At 39.4% G+C, this 16305-nt stretch overlaps 1 protein-coding gene across 1 annotated transcript in view; it reads left to right on the forward strand.

Annotated features, from left to right (window-relative positions):
* Positions 1-10723: 10723 nt before the first annotated feature.
* Tec (tec protein tyrosine kinase) overlaps positions 10724-16305 on the forward strand; it is a 105557-nt gene continuing 99975 nt past the window's right edge. Inside the window, exon 1 of the mRNA XM_026385835.2 lies at positions 10724-10767. The gene's annotated coding sequence lies outside the window, so the exon portion shown is untranslated. The remainder of the gene's footprint in view (positions 10768-16305) is intronic.

Here is a 16305-nt window from a genome sequence, read left to right on the forward strand (position 1 = left end):
TGTGGCTGGGTCTGTAGCTGAAAGTGGGTAAGGTAGTAGTATAATAGTGAAATATTACTATTTCATCTTACTATTAAACTGAAGTTTTCTAATTAAGTGTATTTATTTATGTGGGAAAAAAATTTAGGTGATAAATTAAAAAACATGGTACAGTTAAGTTTGTGAATATGTAAATTTGGCAGTTAAAATTTGTTCTAGGGGCTGGGGATGTGGCTCAAGCGGTATTGCCCTCGCCTGGCATGCGTGCGGCCCGGGTTCGATCCTCAGCACCACATACCAACAAAGATGTTGTGTCCGCCGAAAATTAAAAAATAAATATTAAAAAATTCTCTCTCTCTCTCTCTCTCTCTCTCTCTCTCTCTCTCTCTCTCTCTCTCTCTCTCTCTCTCTCTCTCTTTAAAAAAATATTTAAAAAATTTGTTCTATACATGAATGTGACTATTTACTTAAATCTGAATAATACCATTGATCTGTGTGTGTGTGTGTGTGCGCGCGTGTGTGTAGATGTGGATATTATTTTTATTATGAATCTTTAAGTTTTCTATTTCATAATAAAGTACAGAGTTTATTTTTTTTCATCACATCAGGAGTAATTAGTTGAGGGTCACTCATGTAACTAATGGGCTAACTGGGTTAAGGTAACTGTAGGCAGGTGGGGCATGGCTGGAGGAGGTGGGTCATTGGGAGGCATGGCCCTGAGGTCCCTTTCTTCCTCTCTCTCTGCTTCTTGGCTATCATGTCCTGAGCTATTTTCCTCTGTCATGCTTCTCCACCATGATGTTCTGCCACATTTTGGACCCAGAGTAATGGAATTGGCTTTCCCTGGACTGACATCTCTAAAATGGTGGGCTCCACATAAATATTCCTTCTCTAAGTTGTTCTTGTCAGGTGATTTGGTCACAGTGATAAAAAGCTGCAAAAGGAGAGAGGCTAACTTTCCTGTTCAACGTGATCTTTCTCTAACTTTACCAATGTAAGGAAAGTAGTCACATTCATAATACTTTCCTGTTTATGCTCAAAGTGCTTGCACTTGGGATCCATCAGAGGAGTAGATACTATCCTGAGCTGGTGTTTCTTCCAGCTTCAGAGGATGCCAGTTGTATTATTATGGGAGAGTGTTCAAGAACTTTCTGTTTGGATCAGGTAAGTCTTAAAGATTATTTTTTTCCACTAAGGTTAATAATGCAAGAAATTATAAAGAGTAGAAAAATAGCCTCAGCCATGCAGAATAAAGGCAATTTCAAAAATAGAGTTGAGTTCATTAATCAGTATTCTCCTACAAAGAGAAATTTACTAATTTATTCACCCATTTGACAATTTGATGAGAGACTCTTATCCTGGTACAAGGTGAGTGAACACAGAAGGTGCTAATTTCATAATATCCTGCAGGTTATTAAGAGATCTCACAGAAGAAAATTTTAGTGTGTCTCTGAAAAGTTCAAAATACAGAAACTACCAAAATAGGGGAAGAAAAATTGGCACATAGGGGAAGAAATGAAAAGAAAGAGGTGTTAATTTTCACCTTTTAAAACAGATCAAGAGGGTTATCATCAGTTCTAGCATATTTCCTAATCATCACAACAATGTGTTGGGCAGGCCAGATTTTCCTATGGGCTTTGTTCCCACTATTGTTCAGAAGCCAAAAAATAAGTTGAACTAAAGTAGTCTTACTTGTTTTTGGTCATCATATCATGTAATTATATGAAAAACACGAAACATTAGAAAAACAAGCACAGCAAAAGGGAGTTCTTTATAACTCTTTTGTTTCTTTTGTGTTTAAATTAGTCATGGGGGAAAAAAGAATCAGAAGAGGCAGAGATTTCTTCCTTCACCATACATGTAGTACCAATTCTAAATTTGGAGTTCATTTGGCTGAGCACCTCTGGGTGGAGATCTCTGGAAAATTGCATAGAACCTGTGTTGTTCTCAGTTTCTCTTACAACCACTGTAGTAGTCCATAACATCAGGGTGTAAGATGTCACCAGCCTTATGCTTTCATCCAGGAAATAAGTCCTTGGATGGATATTAGCTTCATTCCCACTGATTCTTCCTGCTGATGTGGTTGCTGGTCACTGGCAATGCAGCGGGCAAAGCTGTGGTGAATGAACCTTTGCTTGATGCAAGCTTGGAGTATCTGTGGAGACACATCTTGGGTGCTGCAGGACTGGGGTCCTGAGAGCTGCCATTCCTAGAAATCCCCCTCAGACTCCCGATCCTAATTTTAATCTGGAATTGGTGGTAGTTCTTGTCTTAGCTTGGGCTCCTTCAAAAGAAAAGCCTGAGATAAGTATATACATGCTATGTTGATAATGTATGTAGAGTGATCCTGGGGAAGAAGAGTGAGACGAGGAAGGTAGTAAGGCCAAATGAAGGTGTATTATGGATGATGAGGGCAATGCATTGGGCAACAGGGGCTTAATTCTGCTGAAATCTTTTGAGCAGCATACTAAGTGCCATTCATAATTGTCTGCTCAAAGGAGTGGATATAGAAAATTTTATATATATGCAGTTTGTCCTTTGTCTGTAGAATGTTGTTGTGTTAGTTTGACATAGCTGCCGTAACCACATATCATACTCCAGGTGGCTTAAAAAACAGAAATTAATTTTTTTCTCAGTTCTGAAGCCTGGAGCGCCAATGTTTATTTCTCCTAAGGCCTCTCTTCCAAGCCTACAGATGGCTGCCTTTTCATTATATCACCTGGCCTTTACTCTGTGTGTGAATTTCTGGTATTTCTCTTTTTTTGAGGCCAACAATCTTATTAGGTTAGAACTTATGACTTCCCTTAACCTTAATTTCCTTCTGAAAGACCCTATCTCCAAGTGTAGTCATATTGGAGGGTCTATAAGACCCAAACTACAAGTGGAGTCACATTCATAGATTAGGGCTTTAACCTCTGAATTTTGGGGGATGTGATTCAGTCCATCACAGTTGGCCTTGAAGGAATTAAGTAGAGCCCCAGAGTGGACAGCAAACTCACCAGTTGTAAAGGGAATGAAAATTCAGATTTGGATGAATTCAGAGGTGAGGAGGAAAGAATGTAATTTTAGTTTTCACATGATTTTGTCTTCACCTTCCCTTCCCAATTTGAAGTTGGAACATAGTATCTCGCTATCGAAAATCACCCAACTTAATCCTCCTCAACTGACTAGAAACACAGCCAATCTTTACTTTTCTCCTGGGTGAGGCTATGTTTTTCAAAACATCCTCTTTCCTGGAATGGGTGTCTTTGGCTAAAATGAGTTATCTTCAGACCCAAGACAAGGAATTTTGTTCAAATGGTTTATTTGGGAGAGGATTCCAGAAGGCACTTATAAGGAAGTGGGGGAGGTGAGACCAGAAAGGAAAGATGTCAATATCAATATCAACTTGCCTTCAATCCTCCTGGGTCCCAGAAGTTGTCTTCAGAGTTGTCCCATCCAGGGGACAAGAAAACTAGGGTATTTGTCCTCCAGTTCTTTTCCATCATCATCTGGTGGCAGCTCCTTGGGGATGTTAACACTTCTGGCGTTTCTGGCCTGCTCCCTGAAGGTAAAACAAGAGAAAGCCCACTGCAGAAGACGCCAGAGAAGGAATTCGTGAACCTAAGAGAAAGATGAACGGCAAAGAGACATCTGAGAGACACTGAGAGCTAGCATAGTAGGGGTGAGGTTGGGAAAGGAGCCTTAGTGACAATTAGTTTGGGAAAGTAATGAATTAAGCAATTAGTAGTATGTACAGACCTATAGAAAGATTTTTTTATTTTATTTAAAAAAATATGCCGCAACACTAGCAGTATCTATTTGCATATGTTTTTGTTCCTTAAAAGCCTTCTACAATTCAGACTTAATGTTAATGTTGTTTTTTCTTTATTAGGTTTAAGTTGGTGTAGTTTTAATAATATTTTTCTATTTTTTTGATGCTCTGTTTTCTAACCTATAGAACAGAACTAATGAGTGTGCCTGTATCAATTGTTTATCATGAGGATTAAGTGAACTAAGTGCTTAGGCTTATACTTTACAACATTTATACAATAAATGTTGGCTATTTGCTGGGGATGGATATTGGCCAAATTCACACAGCATAACTCTCTGGAGACATGTCTAAATTGTGTGTATCAATAGTTTTCTTCCTTTTATTGCTGAGTAATATTCTTTGGTATGCCATACCTAGTTTGGGTTTAACTATTCAGCCTTTAAAGGGCGGATTGGTTTTCCCTGGTTTTGGCTACCAGGAAGAAAGCTGCTGTAAGCATTTGTATATAGTTTTTTTTTTCATGTGAACATGTGGTTTCATTTCTCTGGAACAAATGCCTGAAGGTACAATTGCTGGGTAATTTGGTAATTGTATGGTTAGGTTTTAAGAAATTGCCTCGCTGGTTTCCTGAGTAGCTATACCATTTTCCATTTTCACTGGCAATACATGGGTGATCAAATTTCTCCACAATCTTTACCTGCATTTGGTGTTGTCACCAAGTTTAATTTTAGCCATTCTGATTGCTCTGCAGTGATAGCTCATTGTGGTTTTAATATGTACTTACCAAGCCTTCCCATGTGCTATTTTGCTCACTCTGTATCCTTTTCTGTGAAATGACTCTTCATGTCTTTTAACTGTTTTCTAAGTGTATTATTTCTTTTAACTGCTGATTTTTGAGAGCCCTTTGTATAGTTGTTCATGATGCTGTTGAACTCAGTATTTTTGCTAGTTTTCTGTCTATGTGTTCTATCAATGGTTCAAACAGTATATGTGTTTAGAGTTTGATTTTGACTTATCCATAGTGATTTTGACAACTCTTAGTATATCTCTTTGTGTACTTTTTTTTTTGGGGGGGGGGGTACCGTGGATTGAACTCAGGGGAACTCCACCACTAAGCCACATCCCCAGCCTTATTTTGTATTTTATTTAGAGACAGGGTCTCATTGAGTTGCTTAGCGCCTCACTTTTGCTGAGGCTGGCTTTGAACTCGAGATCCTCTAGCCTCAGACTCCCTAGCTGTGGGGATTACAGGCATGCACCACAGCACCTGGCTATCTTTGTGTATTTTTTTAATGGTTACTTTCTTCATTATATTTATGTAACTTCATTTTTCCCCCCATTGAAAGGAAGCGTATAAATTTTAGCTCCCTTTATGTACCTCTATCCTCTCCCTTGTATTATTTTCCTAAAGATTTCATTTGCATACCTTTGAACCTCTCAGTGTTATAATTTTTGCATGAACTGTCCATTATAATTTAGAAAAAAATAAGAGGAAGAAGAATGTTTACTTACCTGTATTTTTTTGCTTATTGTATTTTCTTCTTTCCTAGTAGTTCCAGATTCCTTCCTTTATTGATTCTTTTTTTTTGTTTAGAGAGCTTCCTTTTGCCATTTTTTAAAGGATAGATCAACTGATGATAAATGCTATCAATTTTCTTTTATCTGAGAAAACCTTGAGCTGTCCTTCCTTTTGAAAACTATTTTAGCTAGGTATAGGATTCTGAACTGGATGACAGTTATTTTATTCAGTACTCAAACAAATGCCATGCCCAATTCCCTCTCTAGGATTGCTGATGAAAAATCTGCTGTCATTTGAATTCTTTTCTACCCTATAGAAAAGGTGTACTTTTCTATGTTTATATATGAATACATGACCAATGTAATTCCATATCATGTACAATCAGAAGAATGGGAAGATGTACTCCATGTACATATAATATGTCAGAATACATCCTACTGTCATGTGTAACTAAAAAGAGGGGAAAAAAGTGTCATGTTTCTCTTGCTACTTGTACAATTTTTCTTTTTTGGTCTTTAATGCTAAGAAGTGTAGCTATGATATGTTTTATCATAAATTGATATTTGTTTATCCTGAATGAAGTATACTCAACTTCATGGTATATAGGTTTACATGTTTTTCAAATATAAAAAAATTTCAACCAGTATTTCCTTGAGTACTTTTTCAGCCCTGTGGTCTTCCTCTTTGAAATTCTTATGATACAAATGGTAGATCTCTTGTTATAGTCCCATGGGATTATTTGTGAATCTTTTTTTTTCTGTCTCTGTTGTTCAGATTAGGTCATTTCTATTGCTTGGTCTTCTGGTTTACTGACTCTTTGCCTCTGTCTCATCCATTTTGCTGAAGCTTATCCATAGAGTTTTAAATTTTGATTCTTGTATTTTCATTTGGTTCTTTTTGATACTTTCTATTTCTTTACTGATACTTTCTATTTTAATTAATTTATTTTTTGCCAAGACAATTTTCTTCATTGATTTTTAAGCTTGTTTGTAATTGCTCATTGAATCAGTTTTATGATAGATAATTTAAAATTTTTTTCACATGCTTTTGACATCCTGTCATCTAGGTGCTGTTTTCTATAGATTGTCTTTCTCATTCATTTGGGATCTTCCTGTTTCTTAGTATAGTGAGTTCCCTGTCCCCAGTTGGCCTCCCCTGATGTGTTCCTGATTGGGAGGGGCAGAAGTGTCCTGTTACTGTTCCTTGCATGGCCTCCAGGGACACCATGTGGTGGGAGTGTGTGTGGCCTCAATAATTGGTTTTTTAGTGTTGATCAAATTTATTTTGAAATTTTATTCTGCCTTTAATTATGTATCTAAAATGCTACAAAGTAAATATTGCTTTGAAAATAAAGAATGCATAAGTAGTTTTATATTTTTGTGTATATTTAGATGAATTACAATGAAAATGTATTGTTTAAAAGGCTTCATACTTTACTAGTTTGAGAAACACTGACACGGATGACTACCTGGCTCAATGCCTGCATTATGAGTCCCTGGAAATACTCATACTTCCCTTCAGTTTCTCTCATCTACTTGCAAAGTGGGGTCCTGACACTACGGAATATCATGCCTACCTGACATTGACTTCTTACCCATAAGAGAGAGAAAGAAACTTATTGAATGTTCTGTTAGTTGCCTCTTGTTACCAATATTACAAACTTATTGGCTTAAAATAATATAAATGTTCTCTTTTACAGTTCTTAAGTCAGAAGTCCAAAATAGTTTTGCTGAGCTAAAAATTCAGGTATCAAAGGATCTGGTTCCTTCTGGATTCTCTAGGGGCAAATATGTTGCCTTGTCTTTGCCATCTTCTAGAAGCTCTCTGCTTTCCTTACTTGTGGTCCCTTCCTTCATCTTCAAAGCTTTCTGTATCACATCTTCAAATTTCTCTCTTCCTGTCTTCTGTTTTTCTTATCTCCTTCTCTGACTCTGATCCTCCTTTCTCCTTCTCATAAGGACCCTTGAGATTACTTCACTTAGCCAGATAGTCCAGAATAATCTCCCCATCTCAAGATTCTTATTTACTCACATCTTTTGCCATGTAGGTTAATGTATTCACAGGTTCAGGGATTGAAGATGGCATCATTGGGAGGGACATTAATTTGCCTCACCACAAGGGGATGTTGTTACTTGCAGCTAAATTGAATTCTAAACCATTGACTTTCCACCAGAATGTGGGGCCCGGCATAGTAGAAGTTTTGTCTGCCTTGTTTGCCTGTTTTCTCAGCCTCTTGGTCATGCAGTGATGGCCATAGTTTCAAGACCACCATTGAGAAGGAGGTAGCTTCAGAAGCATCTGAGGTTAGAGCATTCTGGGTAGAGAAAAGGAAGTATAAGCCCAGAACAGAATAATCTTTTCCCCCCAGAATAATTTCTTAATTCATATTAGTAATACTGAATATTGCATTTTATTATGACTAAAATAATTTTAACTCAAACTTCATAAATTACAAAGTCATTGAGATATTGGAGTTCTTTGAAACACTATTTAGATTTTAATCTAGAATATAAATTGGCCTAAGCCAGATGTGATTCTTGTCTTTATATTTCTTTTCTTCTAAGCATAATCTGATTTTATTTCTATGCCTTCTTCTCTGGCTCTGTATTTTAAAAAATTTTCACTTACTACCAAGCCAGCAGAAAAGCATTATACAAGGAAATATTTTTAAATAACCCCACATGATCCAGGATTCAATGTTTATTTTCTCTGGCAGCTTTGCATGGCTAAGAGTGTGAAGTCAGAGGCAGGAGATGTAGCTCAGTGGAGAGCACTTGCCCAGTGTGCACAAGGCCCAGTATCTAGTCCAGAGTACTATAAAAAACAAAGCAAGTAAGTTAACAAACAAAAAGCCAAGTGTAAATTTAGGAGCCATGCTGCTTTGTGTCCACATTCTGGTTTTCCACTTGATAGCTGTGTGACTTTGGGCAAATTATTTAAAGCTTTTCTGCCTCAGCTTCTTCATCCGTACAACAAAGATAACAACTGTATGCCTCTCACATTTGTGAGAATTTGATGAATTAATGCATTTAGAAAAGGGCCTAGTAGGTAGGATTTCCCTCAAATAACTGTTAACTGTAATTCTTATTCTTTCAACCTTTCCCCACATAATCTGTATTTAGTAGTAATCACAGAGTACACAAAGCCTTCGGTTCTATTTTTTTCCATATAAACTTGTTCATAACTTTTTCTCCACATTTTTATTATATTAACACAGATAATATTTTAAATGGTAACCTGACATTCCATAGTATTGATATATTTTTCTTAAATATTTCCCTATTGACGTTTAATTATTTTGTTATTATAAATGATGCTTTTATAAACACACTTTGAATATGATATCTTTTCTTTCCTTTAAGTTAATTATTTGCCAACATTCCTGGGAATATGATTATTGACTTTATGTCCAACTTTTAAAACTTGTTCCTTCCTACTATGTAATTAGTTCCAAAGGAGCAACTACTTTTGGTACATGATAGAAAGAGACAGACATATCATACCATCACAATGAAGTCATCTTCATGTAGGAACAGACTCTCCATACAAAACTGATAAGGACTGTATTATTACCAGCATCATTCATTTATTCAACAAGAATTTATTAATTATCTGTGATGAGTTAAATCTCATTTGGGAAAGTAGAAAGTTAAAAAAAAAGAATTCAGAGACTTACAGAAAGGAGTACAAGAAGCTCCAAATACAAATACTACTTTATTTACAAACTTGCCATGTTGATTTTGTATGTCTTCTTGTGCTCCATGCGGAATCTGTGTGAAAGTTAAAAAGATGTATTTTCTTCTCTCAAAGAACTGAAACAATGTCAACCTGATACTGAGCATTTATACTTACAAAAGTCAAATAATTAAAGCTCTAAGTCTTCTCACTTATGTATCTGAGCATTTTTCTTGGGAGAAAATTAACTTTATTACTGTAATAACTATAACTAGCTCTCTCCACATGCACATCCCATTTTGATTTTTTGGCTTGAATTTCAGAGGGTTCATGACCCTCCATCCCTCAAAGAACATTGGTCCTGGGGGAAATTATGTTAATGGGTCAAAACCAGCATCTGAACAGGATAAGAGGCAAGAAAGAGTAGGGTAGGGAGGAGACAGTAGATTATATGAGAGAAATTTTACTATATTCATTTATAGTATGTCATTATGTATACTCAAGATTTTGGATGGAGTGAGAGAGGATTTGGTATCAGAAAACCTCCGTTTGTCCCATCCCCCTTATCTTAATTAAATAACTTTAGGCAAGTCTTTAGAATCTCTCTGATGCTCACCTTTTTTTTCCTGTTAAATGGAATCTTGTCGGACTCCTTCTCAGGGTAATTATAATGATCAAAGGAGAAGTAATATAGGAAGACACTGTTTCCAGTCCCAAACAAGCACAAGGTATGGTAACTTTTAATGCACTTGCCCTCTCCTTTCTTTTATCTTCAGGTTGGCTGCCTGTGTTATCCTTCAGGTCTCAGTTCTATTGTCACTTCCTCCTAGAAACCTCCAGGACCGCCTTGTCTTGTGAAGCTCTCCACCCCCAACCCCGTTCTGTCACCCACTTTTCCATCACCCTGCTGTATTTTGCCAAGACCCTTCTTACATATCTTTCATGTTTATTTTCTTTATCCCCACAGGGAATAAAAGCTCCTTGAAGGGAGAGCTCTGTTTTGTATTCCACAAGCCTGCATCAGTTTATGGCACATGGTGGACATTCACATTTCAGTGAGTATTTAAGAGCCAAGGCTCCCCAGGAGGACTATCTAGATTTGAAGTTCAGCTTCTTACTTTACTAGTTGTTGTTTGGCATTAGGCAAATTGTTACTTCTCTATGCCTTATTTTCACCATATCTAAAATGGGGTCTCTGCTACTAGGAATTTCAGGTACAGTACCTAGAACAGTGCATTTTCTGTTCTTCAACGAGTGAAGGGTTAATTCATTAATTGTGCACGTGACCCTGTAAGTATCAGTTTTGACAGTAAAAGGATTTATTCTTTTGGTATAACCTCTTGTATCACTCCGGGGCACCTCAACACCCGCTTGACCCGCCAACTCTTTAGCGGAAGAGGAGTTGCGGTTCTTAGTTTCTACCAGGCTCCCAGTCACCCACAGGTGGCACTGCTCTGGGTTGTCCCCGTCGATCGGGGATGTAGGAGCCCTAACAGGGCGGTTCTCTTGGGTAGGGACTCCCAAGCCTAGGGAGCCTCACCGCTGCGTCCGAGAGCATAAGGGTGTCCCCTGAAACTTGCGGGGCGGGGGCCCTGGTCACGCTTGCGATCTATTCCGGCTTTTTGCCTTCAAATTGCCACAGGGCGGTGTCAAACGGTGGTTGTGAGCTCTAGCGACCGACTGGGGCGGAGCGATCGGAGGCGGGGTGGGGCGGGGCGACCGGTGGGCGGGGGCGGGGCGACCGGTGGGCCGGGGCCGAGGGCGCCCAGGGGCGGACTTGGCACAACTCAGCAGACCTCACACTCTCCCGGGCTAGGCGCAGCGGACGCGCTCCAGCCAGGTAAGGGCGACTCTGCCGGGGAGCGTCTGGACTGGCGTGCGCGCGGACAGAGGTGGCTTCCACATTCCCAAACTGACCATCGTGGAACCGGGAAGGATTTTCTACTTTTCGGGTTGTAGTGATCGCGGGCTTGCCACGCCAGGTGAGGGACCCGTCCTGTTCGCTCCAGGAGAAAAGGAGTGGTGCGCTTCCTGCGTGGCCGCGCCTTCCTGGGGGCTGCAGCCTGTACCCCGGGCTCCAGTGCTGACCTCTCGTGGGGAGGCATCCGCCCCCTTTTCCTTTGGATCTCAGGGCCCTAGCCGCCTGGCTTTGGGTTTACTTCCCAGCTGTGCGGCGGAGTTGGTTCCTCCTCTCTACTCCCGCTGCACTGCAATCTTGATTGAAGTTGGCAGAATCCAGGAAGATGTTCCACTGTTGCATGTGTCCTCGTGCTTTACTCCATCAAGTTCAGTTTTTTTTTTTTTAAACGGGAAATAGTGTATGGATCTTGAAAATAGGGGCTTGGATTATAGATGTATTTGGAAAAATTAGAGCCTTGACGCGTGAGTGTGCATTTATTTCCTGGGATCCTAAATCTTCTTTTGACTTTATTATTATTTTTTTCATGGACGAATAACAGACATATGGCGTTGTATCAGGTTCAGGAACAATCTCATCTCTTGTCATTCTTTGGAAAACTGGAATATTTGATTACAAGACTTGATCTCAGTGTTAGCTTGGAACCACAGAATGGCTGGTGGTTAAGTGGGCTTGAAGGCTATCTAAAATAGTTTTATGCTTTGTGCATATGTCCTGTCTTTTTCCAGTGAGTGCTCATTTTCCTCTTAGGAAATTCTGAATTTACTGCGTCCTGGTTGATTCTTTCCTATAGAGTTGGGGAGGAAAAAAAAACCAAAAAACAAAAAACCGAAGAACCAACAGCAGGTCTCCCAAATAACTTTTGGGATTTAACAAATTAGGTTACACAATGATAGCTCTTTGGTCCACAAGAATCATATGCAATTATGAAATTATGCATATAAAATTACCATGATTTATATGGGGAAAAGACAAGTATGGAATATTTGAAAATATTTTTAGCTTAGTTTTGTTTTCAGTGTTTACAAAGGATATACTTTCCCTATACTCTAATTAATCTAATCAACTTACTACTCTTAACTAATACTTTACTCCTGCCAACGCAGGATGCATACTGTAGTGTGTTTATGTTAATGATCTTGATTCTTCCCATAAGGGTGTGTACATTCTGATTTGTGGAACTGTATAACGCAAGTGTTGTAAACACATGCAAATCAATTCTAATTGACTATAACTTTGACCCACTTGGGTCCTTGATCTAGAATTTTCAAATCCTTCCAAATAGGAAATAATCTAGAATATTCATGTATGCTGTAGCATTTCAACCTGTTTACCTACTTTATTCTGTAACAAGATGGTCTTGTTTTCTTAGTAGCTAGTTACTCAAGGGCAAGGGCTATGTTTTATGAAACCACTGTGAAGCTCAGAGAATGGCAAACTTTGCTCTCTGAGGATGACCCTTGGCAGGGAGGTTGAAGAAGTTGTGGGTAGTGACTGGCCCATATTTATGCCTTGGGAAGAATTATTGGCCTCGTTGCTTTTTTCCAGGCATCCAGAGAGCTAGGAGCCTGTGCTCTGGGTCTCTGATTATGCCTCTGCCTACAGGTTCCTCCTGGTTGACCAGGTTGGTGCTTCTCCTCCTGTTCTTCTAGCTCCTTGACCTCTACTTTACCCCCGCCCAGATTCCCAGCTATTGTTCAGGATAGGGAGCATTGGTCCACAGCATCAGCAGGAGTGTTAATCCTGATCCTGGTGCTGGGTCCCCCATGGATGGCAAACGTCTGTTGATGACACTGTCACTTGTTCAGCATCCTTCCTATGCTCTCTTCTTGTCTAGTCTGCATCAGGCAAAATAGAGTAACTGAAGTTGAACCCAGATCTGTAGTCCTGGGGGCTGGCTATCTTAGTTGGATTAGTGTTGTAAATTGGGCATTCAGTTCTGACAGAAAGAATTGAAATTGGCTCATGGTCACTGACAAATTGTAAAATTATCTTGTGGCAATGCAATTATGCCATTAGAAGAGCTTTATTGAAAACTGCAACAACACCCAACCTGGGGGCGGGGGGCTTAGTATTTGCCCACACCTCTAAACCTGCCTCCCCTGGGCTTGTCTTTTTGTTTCTGCCCTGGCTCAACCAGTCCTTCCTTGGAACAGATTATGACTATTAATTTCCTCACTACATGACTGCTCAGAGCTCAGATGACCACAGCTACTGTGGCATAGATGTAGAAAATTATATTTTCTTTTGTTTAGAAAAACAAGAAAGGAACTTTTCAAAACAGTCTGCTATTGGGGAAACAAAGAAAAAGCCAAACAAATGTAAATATGTGTGAGGCGTGGAAGCCAATGTTGTTTTACTTTGAATTTTAAGCCTTTCATGTTGCTTTTCTAACGTTCCAGAAACAACCCTTAGAATTCTGTGGCACGTATTGCTTGTAGTTGATAGTTCTTGAGGTTTTCAACTTTAAGCATTATCTGTTGACTTCCCACTGTGGAGGACCATGAGTTGGCTCTCTTTTTCTGTCCACCCCCCAGCACAAGCACAGCTTCCCTATTTTTACCACCCTTGCAGTAGTTAAAGCAGAATATTGATTAATGGCTAGATCAATATTCATTAACTATGCTAAGCATATTTTTTTTCTTTGAGTTAATAATTGCTTTATTTGACCGTTTTTGTACTCATTAATTCAGCTTACAACTCTTGGCCTGCTTTCTAAGTCTTGCCTCAAATTGGTCTTTTGTTAATCTCATTTTTTCTAAGAAACCAATCCTGAGCCTCCTGGCTTGCTATAATCTGAACTTGTTGTCATTGCATATTTCTCCCCAAGGGCCTCCCTAAAGCATCGTCCTGGGGATTCCCATCATCTCACTCCTGTTTTGATCTCCTGGTACCCACAGAATATGTCTTCCTCTATTTTGGTGGACTCTCCTGTTTTGGTAGCACATGTCCTGGGATGCTTCCTGGAAAAGGGTGAATAGGATATCTATCTTTCTGAGACTGTTGAATGCCTGAAAATATCTATTTTCCACTGACAGTTTATAATTTGGCCGAGTGCAGAATTCTAGGATGGAATTTTGAAGGCTTTGTTCCATTGCTTTCTAGATTATGGTGTGGCTGTTGAGGAATTCAGAACTGTTCCAAACCCTCAATTAAAAAAATTTTTTTTTAGTTGTTGATGGAATCTTTATTTTATTTATTTGTTTATATGTGCCCATGCCTTACATGTGCTAGGCAAGTGCTCTACCTCTGAACTACAGTCCCAACCCCTCAGTTTTGTTTGTAGGCTGCATATAGGCTCCATACCTGCTATGTCCTCTCTGGAATTTCATAAAATTTTCTCTACAATTCTTAAATTTCATGATTTTGTGCCTTTATGTGGGTCTGTTTTCACCCATTGGGTTGGGCTCTTTGAATCTGGAAACTTATATCTTTGGTTTGGGGAATTTTTTTTGAATGATCTTGTTGGTAATTTACTCCATTTTCTGTGATGCTTCTTTAAGAAACTCTTACTATTCAGATATTGGATATTTTGGATCAGGCCTCTAATTTTCTTACCTTTTCTTTCATAATATCTGTTTTTTTTTTATTTCTGGATCCTATTCTTGGGGAGATTTTTGTCAATTTTATTACCTAAACCCTTTCACTGAGATTTTTATGCTAATAATTTATTTAATATTTTCAATTAAAAGCTATTTTTTGTTTTCTGAATATATATACACACATATACGTGTGTGTGTGTGTGTGTGTGTGTGTGTGTGTGTATGTGTGTGTATCTTTGTATTTCTTCTTTGTGGTTCCAGGATCTTATCCCCCTGGGAAGTTTAATGACTTTTGGGGGATTTTTTTTTTCTTTCTTCTACAGTTTCAGTTTGCAAAGATCGCTCTTGTCTTTTCACTGTTTAGGTCTCTTACTTTCCTGTTGGAGGCTTTTCTTGTGTTCCCAGTGCCCTTGGTTGTCTGTTGACATTTGAGTGGGAGGGTAAAAGCTGAAGTTGTGGGTGACTGTCTTCCGTAGGATGCCTGAAATGTGCCTGATGTCCGGAGACCCTGGAGGATGGGGATGTGTGGGAAGGCAACTCCAGGCTTTTTGCTGGTGATAGATAAGGGGCTGTCACCTAACCGCTCAGATTGGTGGAGGGATGTGGGGGAGGCTTGCAATAAGTCTTTTATCTTTTCAGCCCACACTTCACCCTACATAGGGCCCAATTACCTTTAATTACTTAACCTTTTGGAGATTCTGCTGTATAAGTCAGATTGTTTATTGGCTCTCCTTCACCCCACCATAATGTTTTTGCTCTTGTCTCTTCTACCCTCTCTGTCCTTGCTAGTTTACACATTATATACCATAGGTTTTTTTTTTTTTTTTTTTTTTTAAATCTTCCGGTGGGGCTGGGGATTGAACCCAGGGCCTTGTGTATGCTAGGCAAGTACTCTACCAACTGAGCTATGCCCCCAGCTCTGGTTTACACATTAAAGAAAAAAATTTCTTTCACTGACATTTTACTGGGCTTTTGACAAGGTTTCTGTTCCTTCTGCCATAAGTGCCTGGAATATAGATTTCTTAACCAACCTCTACTGAGAGACTCGTTTGGGTCTGTCAGGGCAACATGCTGTTGATTCCCCTGTCTCAACCCACAGGTAAACATTTTTAATGAACCTGGAATATTCTCTCATTGAGCTCAGTTTGGATCTCAGGTTCCTTTTGTTTCTTTACTAATTAATCCCAGTTGTCATAGGAGCTAAAACTTCTCCCTAACCCTAACTTGGCTGGTGTATAGCTTTCTGGTCATTCAGCGCTTATTCCTGTCTCTTGAATTCATTTTGTCTAGGAAGAATCATTCTGTTTCCTTGGTTTCTGCATCTCTTACCTTTTGGTGAGTCTAATATTATTTCACTTTGAAAACTGGACCTTGTGTCAGAGGTGGCCTTGTGGCCTCAGTGGAAATTCCTATGATTTCCCTCTGGAGGCCAGGGTATCCCACAGCTTCCTTGCCAGCAGCGAGATCCTCCCTTCCCCTTTGCAAGCTGGGGCCCTTCTTGGAATGTGCACCAAGTTCCTGTTTCTGGCTGGGCGAGCTGAGATGACTGACCTGCCCTGCTCTTTGCAACTTTCCCGACCCATTTACGGGTTGAGTCATTGCTCAGCCTCCCTTCATGCAGGGAGTATTCTCTTCCTGGGGCTTTACAACAGCAGCATTCTCTTGGTTATGCACAGGGGAATACTGACAAGCTTTAGCCTCCACTGAAGTAGGAAGAGCATTGTTTCCAAACCATATGACCTGCAGCAAAGGTGAAGCTCTAGCTCCCTCTGAGGGCAAAACAACTGTGCATTGGGAAGACCGAAAACACCAGTGCTGGCAATTGCTCCAACACAGCAGTTGCACTAGGGATTTCATCTCAGGTGGATGACAGCGAAGGATGGGTTATTAGAAAAGACTTATTTAACAACCAGAGACC

Source organism: Urocitellus parryii, chromosome 10 (assembly GCF_045843805.1).
Source record: "Urocitellus parryii isolate mUroPar1 chromosome 10, mUroPar1.hap1, whole genome shotgun sequence".
Taxonomy (NCBI): domain Eukaryota; kingdom Metazoa; phylum Chordata; class Mammalia; order Rodentia; family Sciuridae; genus Urocitellus; species Urocitellus parryii.